The following is an 11,108-nucleotide window of genomic DNA, read 5'->3' as shown; positions in this document are numbered from 1 at the left end:
TAAGAAAGTCAAACTGTGCAAAGTATCTTGAGGGAACTTGACTAAGAGTATAATAAGAATATTTAGTTTTAGGTTTAATGTATAACTGTTAAATGTCATTTCTTCTCTTAAAGGCTTCTTTGAATGTTGGATTGGGATAACTTCACTACTGTCCAGTGGAGGATGTTGGAAATGTTACTGTATGGTTCAATATCTGTTTGTTAGTACATCAGTGCTTTGTTTCTTTCAACAATCCTAATTTTTGCATTGGCTGTTCCCACTTTCTCCAGCTTGAGAGTGGTTTGCTTTTCTCGCATAGATAGCTCTCTGGTCTTCATGTTGGTTTATTCTTTTTAACAACAAATACCATTTTCCCGGTAGAAGCCCAGTGCTCAAAACATAAGAAGATATACTGAGCTATTAATTGTTTAAGTGGTCAATCTAACCAATACATGACAGTCGCATGTTCCAGTATTATTGATCATTTGAAAAGTGAGTGGGTGTCATTTTCAAAGCTGTTTAACACCTGTAGATATAAATATCAGGGCAAAAAAAGCTGAAATTCATAGCTATATTTTAGATTTTTATTTTTTTAATTTCAAACATAAATGTCTTACATGTATAACAAAGGCAACGGATCTGGCTTTGCTTTTCTAATTCTTTTGGCAAGGACTGTAGGTTAAAGCCATTGAGCACAGATGGTCAGAAAACAGGCAGTGAATAAATCACAAGACATGAGCTTGAAGTCCTGTCTGTTGGATGTGGTAGAAACAAACTTTATAGTCCATTTGTGTGATTGATGAATAAAGCACATGAAATATGTTTAGCTGAGGAGAAACTGACCAAATGCCACACAGTCTGTGTACATATAAAGCTTTTATCGACTGCCTACCAGCTTAATATACAAATACTGCACTATAAACAATACAATACAAGTCCACATACAATACAGTAGCACAATAAATACAATCCAGAAACCACAATTACAATGTCTGGTGAAAGCAGACTCAGTTCTGTGAATTTGTTATGGATGGCTTGTTGAGAAGAGTGTTCAGGTGTCATGTAGTACTGGCTCTTACATAGTGGAACCATTTAACTGAAGGGACTTTCCCCAGGAGTGTCTGATCCATGGATTTCCTCAGCTTGATTCATGGACCTGATGTTATTCAGTTCCTGAACAGACAGCTGATACTGTCCGGTCAGCTTGTCTGTAGTGTGCACAATTCACTGAAGTTGAGTCTTTAAACAGGAGGCTGAGCAGAATCACATGGATATTGTTGGTGATAAAATGCTTTTAATAATGTATCTGTAAAACTAAGATAGACCTGCATGACAGATGCTGTGTTTCTCGGGCTTCTATAGGAAAAACAGTCACTGATGCTCTTTTCTGAATATGATTGATGTGTTATTTCCTATTTGATGTCTTTGGAGATGATGCTTCCCTGGAATGACCCCACCTACTACGTAGTCTGCATTCTTTTCCAGGGGTTGATGTGGAGGTGGGGTCTTATGAAAATTAATGAGAAACATTTTTACTGTTTTTGTATGTATTGAGCTTAGCTTCCTATAAAAAAAAAATAGAAAAGACTGTTCTAAATAATAGTACAACCCTCTAAATAAGACACTATAAAATATCATAAAAGGTATTTCAGAAATACTATTAATTTCAGGAGTCCTATTGATGTGCTAAACAATTTTCATGGTGGCAGATCTGGCTGACTTATATAATCTTAAAGCTCATCCTCAAACAGGATACACTTGAGATTTTAAATCCTCCCAGCTCTTACGTACTGTATATCTTGTGTTTTTTTACTCTAGACCAATGTGGGTCATTTATTCTCTTCAAAATATAGAACACATAGTTTACTATACTCATTCTAAGGATGGCTAAGGGTACTGTGGATGAGTGCTGGATGTCAAGTCACATACTGAGGATCACTAGAGTTTTGGATGTTGTCTGTAATAATCAGGGCTCTCATTATATGGTGGTTAATATTACAATTTAAGCACTTGAGCAGTTGATGTGAATGGTGTGAAATGAACACCATTGTAATCATGTTGCAAAGAAAGATTTTTCACTTAGGCCATACTTTGTGTGAAGAGGCTGTGGCTTATAACCTTGCCATTTACAAGAGACACAAGTTCATCAAAGGTATTATCAGATTGACATTTCTCTGGACATAGACAGAAAAAGAAATGTTTATCTGTAGATGTATCGCATTTACTCACTGAGAGTGATGAAAAATTAAGTGTACAAAACAGGATTGCCTTTTGTCTGCTGCATTTGTTGGTCTAATGATGTGATAAACATAAGCTATTAAACATATGCTAAATTACTTATCTTTATTGCTTGACAGTCTGGCAAGTTTAATATCCAGCTATGCAAAGCTAAATATTATTGCTGACTTGAGGACCATGTTTTGAACAATGCCAATGGTGGACAATCATTTTACATAAAATTAAATTAATGACTTTGCATGTTTTGCCTTTCAGTTGTAAGGGTGTCTTCATGTTTTGCTTTGTTTTATAAGAGTTTTAAATGCTTAATTTTAGATTTTATTAAGGTTAAATATTTTGTTTTTTAAAAAAAACCTGTAAAATATGAGTGGTTGTCATACATCAACTCTCATGTGTCCTCATCAGTCCTCATATAACACTTCACAGGATGAAGTGTGGCATATTCAAAAGCAGAATTTTAATCATCACTAGTTTTCAATAAGAGAATTTGCTTCAGAAAAGACAAAACATTAATATGTCAATAGGTGCTCTAAGTATGCTCAATACTTGTACCACTGGTACCACTGCACCATTCATGGACATATTATCTGATATTAAAGTATTTTTTGCCTGTTGTTCACTGGTTGCTTGAGCAAGTCACTTTTCATATGCAGACTAAAGTGCTTCACAGTAGATAATGTTATTTGAAAATTAAAATTTATTTTTCAAACATAATTTAAAATGTTAGTTCAGTCTGGAACCTATTATAACACAACACTGTTGAATTCTTGACTCTTGAATGTCTAGTGCTGGGTACAAAGCAAATCACAGGCATTAATACGCTCACGCTAATATGCTATTGTTTCTATAGTAACAGCTAATTCACAGGGAACTGTCTGGTGGAGGCTTCACAAATTTTAAGCTTAATGAAACTCTAGAGAACTCTCTAGTGTCTGTGGTTTGTAACAGTCAGAGGTTAAGATGTTCCTTCACAGTGGGAAAGTATCAACATTAATCAAGTAAGTACAGTAAATCAAGCAAAAGAAGAAAAATCCAGGGACAAATTATACTGTATTTTGAGATTTTGGCTAAATGAATAAAGCTGTAATGTGAGTTCTGTTCTGAAGTCACATGAACAGAATGAATCTCATTGGCAAGCTGTACAAAGCTTGAAAAGAAAGAAATTTCCACTGTAAAGGCACAACTTGTTCTGGCAGCCCTATCAGCTGGAAAGGGCAGGATGACTGACAGGAAATACACTTGACACTTATTTAAATTTAAATAAGGCCTAGTGAATACTACAAGACTTCAGAATCTCAGAATTGCTGTACCGCTCACACTACATGACATTTAAGACTTGTGATCTGTTGACTTGATGTAGCACTGTGCATACTACATGACTGAGTACAGATGAGATTCACATACTACATGGTTGTTCACCCTTGAGAGATCACAATCAAAGAGTGTCTGATCCCACAATTCCACTGTTGTGTAGAAATAAACAGAACTCTTCATCACATCACTGGCAAAATGCAGCCTGGTAACATAACAGCTTGTGTTCTACTGAGCCTGAAAAACTGCATCCACCAATGGCTGGATTAAATAAAGAACAAACAAACAATAATATAACATTTATTAATATATGGACAAAATATTTATCTTTGTTTGCTGGCATAACGTAAAAGAAAGACTCCATTTTTACAGGATTATCTTTAGTCAATATTAGCTTTTTTACTACACAGGGATAAAAACAGGGTTATCTAGCTAGCCAATTTGTAAAAACAATATCTATAAGAAACTAGAGCTAGTTCAACGAAACTAAATGTAGAGAAAGCAGGGGATTTTAGAAATCAGATCTTTTTGTCAGACATCAGCAAGAACCTGATCACCAAGAAAGTTGGGAGCTGATGGTAGAACTGGAGTCTGCATTGCTGACACATTGTCATCAGCACCATTGTCAATTACGACTTGCAAAGGTTCTGAAACAGCAGCCTTTCTAGACAAAGGGCATGAAAATAGCATTTGGCACATTAGAAGAAGCTAGAATATGTGACTGTCAACTGTGAATTTGATTCAAATCACAGGCTTCTAATTTGAGAGATGTTAAAAATGTGAGAAATGTTAAAATGTTCAAATAGTTTAATGTTTGCGAATTAATATGCAATTTCATGACCCAAAATATAGAATGGTTAAGGTAATGTCAAAGAGGAGTTAGTGTTTATTGAATAACAATACAATAAATGACAATTTTGTTTTAAAAATATATTTATGTCAAAAAGAGTTTTGGCTGTTTACATTATCATAAGCTGGAAATGTGCAGCTACTAAACTCTGTTATGTTATATTTCCCTTAATTGAATGAGACATTATTTGTATTTATATATCTTTCTGTACACTGATATTTTATTATCAGTTTGTAGAATACTGACATTATTATTCTCTCTTTTTTTTGCATATTTAGTTAACAAGATGACCATCATATCACTACATCTTACGAACAGAAAATAAAAAAAATCCATATGTGAGAATGAATTTTATGATACACAGCAAACATTTTTTAAAAGTAGTGTAAGGCTGTATCTGATTTAGACAAGCATGTTTATTATCTGCTCTTGCTCACATTTGCCTTTTGATTGCTTTTTGTGTCTGTCCATTTTCCTAATCTCTGCAGGGATGGGTGTTCCTTGGATGAATAAACCCCACTGTATGTAGTCATTATGGCCGAGCTGTAGACAGAATAATGACCCAAATCAGCTACGTTGGAAGGATCCTGCTGCTCTATTGCTCTTAGTAAGGCCTGATTTTAATATAGCAGAACCTTAGCAGGCCCCACATGACTTGGCAGCCACAGACAAAAATGAGCTATAAGGTCACATTTCTTTTCTTTCTATGCCCCATAGCAAATGCAATTGTCTAGTTAGCTGCTTATTTAGCTCTCTTCCTTTCTTTTTTTTTTAAAGAATATAATGCTATCTGTATATAATAAAAAAGAAAGCGTCTGGCAAGTGCGACATCCAGACTCTAGTAATTAAAGCTTCTGTTTTGGCAGTTTATTGCAGGTCTGTAGTTAACATTCTTCCAGTTAGCCTGACATGCGCCTGTATAACCACTGTGATTCTTAGAACCTTAATTAATTATTCTCCTGAAGTCTTCTCTGTATGGCACCACACAGGTTCACAATTTACTCCACAGTGGTGGAAAGAGAGAGGAGCTGATGAGATAGATTCACCTTTAATTAAATAATTATTCATTTCACACCACAGAGATGTTGCAACTAAGTAGATCCACTTTTCAGTTTTGTGCTTTCTAACATTTATTAGGCAATGTTCTTGCTTTGGCTTTGTCATAAAAAAGCCAGTGTAGTAAAATAAGAAACTTTACACTCTAGCAATTTATGATGCAGTAGGTTTACCAATGCTTATATTCATTCACTCACTCACCTTCAATCACTTCATAATGGTTACAGTGAACCTGGAGCCATTTCCAGTAACACTGATGCAAGGGAGAAGAATTCACTAAGCACCAATTACACCCCCATTCACACCTATGGGCAATTTAATGTAGATAAGCCCTTTATTTGCATCTTCATTGGCGGCAGGAAGAAACCTGAGAAATGAGAGGAAACCCACACAAATATGTGGAGAACATTCAAAACTTCACACAGAGAGTAACAATGGAGCTAGGAGGCAGAAGTGCTACCCACCATGGTTCACATTGCCTTCCTAGAGTGTTTAGTATAGATTAGTATGTATATGGATATGTATTTAAGGATGCTGGTTGTAAGATAAAAAAAATCTCTACAAAAAAGGAAAAAAGCTTATTGCAGAAGAATATATTATAATGTAGGTTGCGCTGTACCTCTCTGTACTGTAGGGACTATTCTCACAGCTGTGGAAAGTTAATACATTCAGTGAGCATTCAGGGATGTGTTCCAAACCACATACACCATGCCTTAAATATGGTGCATAAATAGCAAAGACACCAATTGTGCAATTGTATACTGTATTTTTTGGTATAGTAGTAAGTTCTTTGGGACACACCCTTAAGCATATGCTTATAGTCTTATGTTGTGGATGTGAAGTCACAGATGCTCTGCATGTATATTATTTGATGCATATTTTATGATTGCTGAAATATTTTCCTTTATACAGGACAAAAAACACACATAAAATGATGCGGAGATCTAGTGCTTTAGATGGAAGAACTGATTTCAGTTTTTATTTAGTAAAATTTCCTGTGCATGGTGAGATAATATTGCACTATTGGCTGGAAAGTAAACATCGCTTTGCTTTATCTTTACTCCTTAACCAATGGAGTTCAATCCCTTCATTAGGTCTTTCCAGGGAAACAGCGTTGTTGCAAAGAACACTTCTATGTTTCTCTGATTTACTTTAAGAGATAGAAATGACATGTCTTTTGTCCTTAGTATCTCCAATTTCATAAACAAGAAAAGGGAAAAAAAATATATTAAGAAGCAAATTTCATGTATTACATTTTGCTGCATGGATTGAATCCTTTTGACTGTGAGCCCCTTGGCAGACAAATCAGTCTTTTGCATAAAACATAGCCTCCTGCAACTTTGTTTTATATTAGAAAGCCAGTAGACCTGGCCAAATGCCAAGCTCTGCATACATTAGCATTCAAAAGTGTGGCTGCAGCCCTGGCAACATAGAGCATTAGTATATTTTTTATCAAACACAATCTAAAACAACATTCATCATAGCGAAACATGGTAGACTTTAGTGAACACGATACTTCAAGGCACATTAGAAAGCTAAAAGATGAAGTGAGGGTAGAAATAATTAAAATGCAGTGATTACTACATATATAGGGGGGGAAAAGATTTCACAGGTGGACTCAGGTTAAAATATAATAACGTTCAATTGATTGTAATTAGTTGTAAGTGTAGAAAAGTCTGTAACAATCACCTGTAAAAAAAATTCTTGCACTGATAGTCACATGTACATGTATAATTATTTGTTAGTTAAATATTGCAATCCATAAATACTGTATGGAGCCTATGTTTGGTAGCATACAGGGCTCTAGTTTTGTAACGGCACAAGTGTAATTAGTTGGTTAATGTTGGCTTGTTGGTATTTTAAGCCATATGTTTCATTTGGGTGAAATGGTGCAAAAGGGGACTGGCAATTACAATCCACCATTGTAGTGGGATCTTTGAACATATTTTTTTGAATGTATTTTACTATCTCCTGAGATCCCCTCTTACAGCAGATACAGGGATAAAATTGTCCTCAAGAGTGTTTTTTTTAATTATTTTTTTTAAATTTCTTATAACCCTGGCTTGTTGATGTACACAATTTATTTAACCACAATTTATAACTAGTGCCTATCATAAATAATCTACATAGTTTGAATACTAGTAATAAATACGAACAAACTTTTGTAGCTACTAAAGGCTAATTCCCACTGAGAGCTTTAATGAAGTGTTTAATAGTCATGAATGAACAACTATTATACTAACTATGAGACCCAATATGGAGATTACCTGAATGTGTGTGCTTTTTAAAATTATCTAAAATATCTTTATTAATATAGCCAATTTATTTACATAACAGTCAATAGTCTCAGTGCTGTTAGGATACAAATATCATTCTCAGTCAAATTTGCACTTCATCCATATTTTCCTTCTCATTGACTCACTTTGCTCCTCCACATTTAGGCCAATCAAATCAAAAGATCTCAAAAATCTCAGACGATCTTTACATATGCCTGCATGTGCAACTGTAAAAGTCTGTAATTGTTTTTCACTGTTGGAGCTGGTGTGAATCAGATTATATAGATAAACCTTTTGAGCTAGGGTCTTTATTTTTCCTAACTTTTATTTTATTTTATTTTATTTTATTTTATTTTATTTTATTTTATTTTATTTTATTTTATTTAAACATCATGCATTAATTCTTTTAAGCAGCATTTTGAGTCTATGTTTTTTCTGATTGATATTTTCTGGTGGTATAAGAGGGTGTGGCATCAAACTGGTCGATTGAAAAGAACCACAAGCACCACAAGCACAACCCTCCCTATCGTCCATGCACTGCACTTCATCATCCATCACTTACAATTACACTGGACTCTGACTGACAGAAAATTTGTTCGATCAGTTTGTGTCTGGGAGCAAGCAAGCTCAGAATGATTCGGTGCAGTGTTGGTAATAATGCATCACTTAACAAATAGTCAAGGTGCTTTTGTTGTTTTTATTGGTGTCATTTAGAAATACACTAAACGATTAAATTCTACATGCTCTAGGCAGGAAAATAATTTGTTAACACGTAGACAGTCAAGCAGTAGTCTTGCTGGATATAAAGCACTTTACCACTTTAGGGCAGTGGATAACTCTTTTGTTCATTTTCTGTATCCACCTTATCCATCTTAGTTCCTGGATCTTCACCCTAACCTGCGAACGCTGCTTGTTTGTGTAACACAGGTTTGTTTTCAGTGTCCTCCATATTTCTTATATTTTTATACCAGTGTGCAATGTACAATAATATGACATATATGTAAAAAACTTTTTGCTAATTGCACCTGAGTGCTGAAGTGATGGATAAACTAGACTACTGTAGTCTGTAATTGTTTTTCACTGTTGGAGCTGGTGTGAATCAGATTATATAGATAAACCTTTTGAGCTAGGGTCTTTATTTTTCCTAGCTCTAGCTTTTATTTTATTTTATTTTATTTTATTTTATTTTATTTTATTTTATTTTATTTTATTTTATTTAAACATCATGCATTTGATGTACTGAGAATTTTTATGTTTATAAAAACAAAAATGTTTTATCACCATACATTTATACTGCTTGAATTCTACTTCTATGATGTACAAATTAGCATTAGTGAGAGACCAAGCTAAGAGGGAAATGGGCTCTTTGCATCGGTGGGCACAGCTGCTGAACTCTGTGTCATTCACTCTACAGAGGCTATTGAGAAGTTCTGAGAATTTTCTTTGTAGGCTGTCCCATTTTCCTACACATGTGACAGCACTATTTTTGTTAGTGCTAGTGCACTTAGCATTCTAAAATGGCAGTGCTGTGCTGCATGACAAAATATAGTAATCAGTATATATAACTTCATTATATTTTCATAATGTCATAATATCTTTAATGCTTATTGATATCCTGCAGCATTAAGGTTTCTCTTCATTGGAAGTAAGCAACCCAAGCCTGTTTCAGCATGATAGTGTCGCTGTGCACAAAGTGAAATGCATGAAGATATGGTGTGCCAAGGCTGGTGTTGATGAACTCACATGGCCTGCACAGAACTCGCCTGATATCATTGCCTGACCTCAATAATGCTCTTAAGGTTGAATGAGTTCCACATAAATCCCCACTTTTCAAAATCTAGGGGAAAGCCTTCCCAGAAGAGTAGAGGTTATAATAACAGCAAAGAGGGAATTCAATCTGGAATGGGATGTTCGACAAGTACATATGTGTGTGATAGTCAGGTGTCCATAAAAATTACTGCAGCATTTTGCATATTGGAAAGGAAAACTTTATTACATCCTATTTTTATATATCACACTGTGACAAAACAAAGGGACAAGAAAAATGGAATTAGTCACCTATTTGGTCACAAAGAATGAACAGTCTCTATATATTATGAGACTTCAGCTTCAGAAGACTAGGTCTCGACAAAAATAAAGTAGACATGCAGTCTTCCTCATGTATAATTCTGGCAAATGCCAGCTTGATGCATTACAGTTTGATGTTCCCTATTCTGCTGATGTGAAAAAAAGGGCCATTCATATACTGGTATAAAGTCCAATAATCATCTGTTCTGGTGGAGGCCACACCACTCAGCTGTTCTTGGCCTCTGTATCTAGATCAATAGCAGAAGGGCGGAAAGAACAGGAGAATGCCTCCACCATTCGCTCTTTGTGAGAAGCCAAGGCCCTGCCATCACAATAACTGCACATCTGTCACCACTGAATGCAAAAAGATGCTTTCAATAATTCCTCCTCTCAGTAATACCCTTAATTAAATCACATTGACTATTTCTCTATTATGCTAATGTGCCATATTGAAAAAGTAATTCTTTTAAGCAGCATTTTGAGTCTATGTTTTTTCTGATTGATATTTTCTGGCGGTATAAGAGGGTGTGGCATCTTTAAACTGGTCGATTGAAAAGAATCATCATTTTTATGGGAATGTCTTGAAACAAGAAAAGAGAATAGTGAATGGATAATAACACTGACCAATAACAGCACCACAAGCACAACCCTCCCTATCGTCCATGCACTGCACTTCATCATCCATCACTTACAATTACACTGGACTCTGACTGACAGAAAATTTGTTCGATCAGTTTGTGTCTGGGAGCAAGCAAGCTCAGAATGATTCGGTGCAGTGTTGGTAATAATGCATCACTTAACAAATAGTCAAGGTGCTTTTGTTGTTTTTATTGGTGTCATTTAGAAAAAACACTAAACGATTAAATTCTACATGCTCTAGGCAGGAAAATAATTTGTTAACACGTAGCCAGTCAAGCAGTAGTCTTGCTGGATATAAAGCACTTTACCACTTTAGGGCAGTGGATAACTCTTTTGTTCATTTTCTGTATCCATCTTATTCATCTTAGTTCCTGGATCTGCACCCTAACCTGCGAACACTGCTTGGTTGTGTAACACAGGTTTGTTTTCAGTGTCCTCCATATTTCTTATATTTTTATACCAGTGTGCAACGTACAATAATATGACATATATGTAAACATTTTTTTGCTAATTGCACTTGAGTGTTGAAGTGATGGATATACTGGACTACTAAGTAGAATACAAGCAGAAAGGGTGAATGGGATATATTTATCATATTTTTTTCAGATGGCCATGCATTCATGGCCAGCAGAAAATAAAGTACATTTTTGACAGAGCCTGTGACTCTAGAGCAGCTCAACATGGGCTTTGTC

The sequence above is a fragment of the Hemibagrus wyckioides genome, linkage group LG01 (genome assembly GCF_019097595.1).
Source record: "Hemibagrus wyckioides isolate EC202008001 linkage group LG01, SWU_Hwy_1.0, whole genome shotgun sequence".
Lineage (NCBI taxonomy): Eukaryota > Metazoa > Chordata > Actinopteri > Siluriformes > Bagridae > Hemibagrus > Hemibagrus wyckioides.
Note: the sequence above shows the minus strand (reverse complement) of the source record.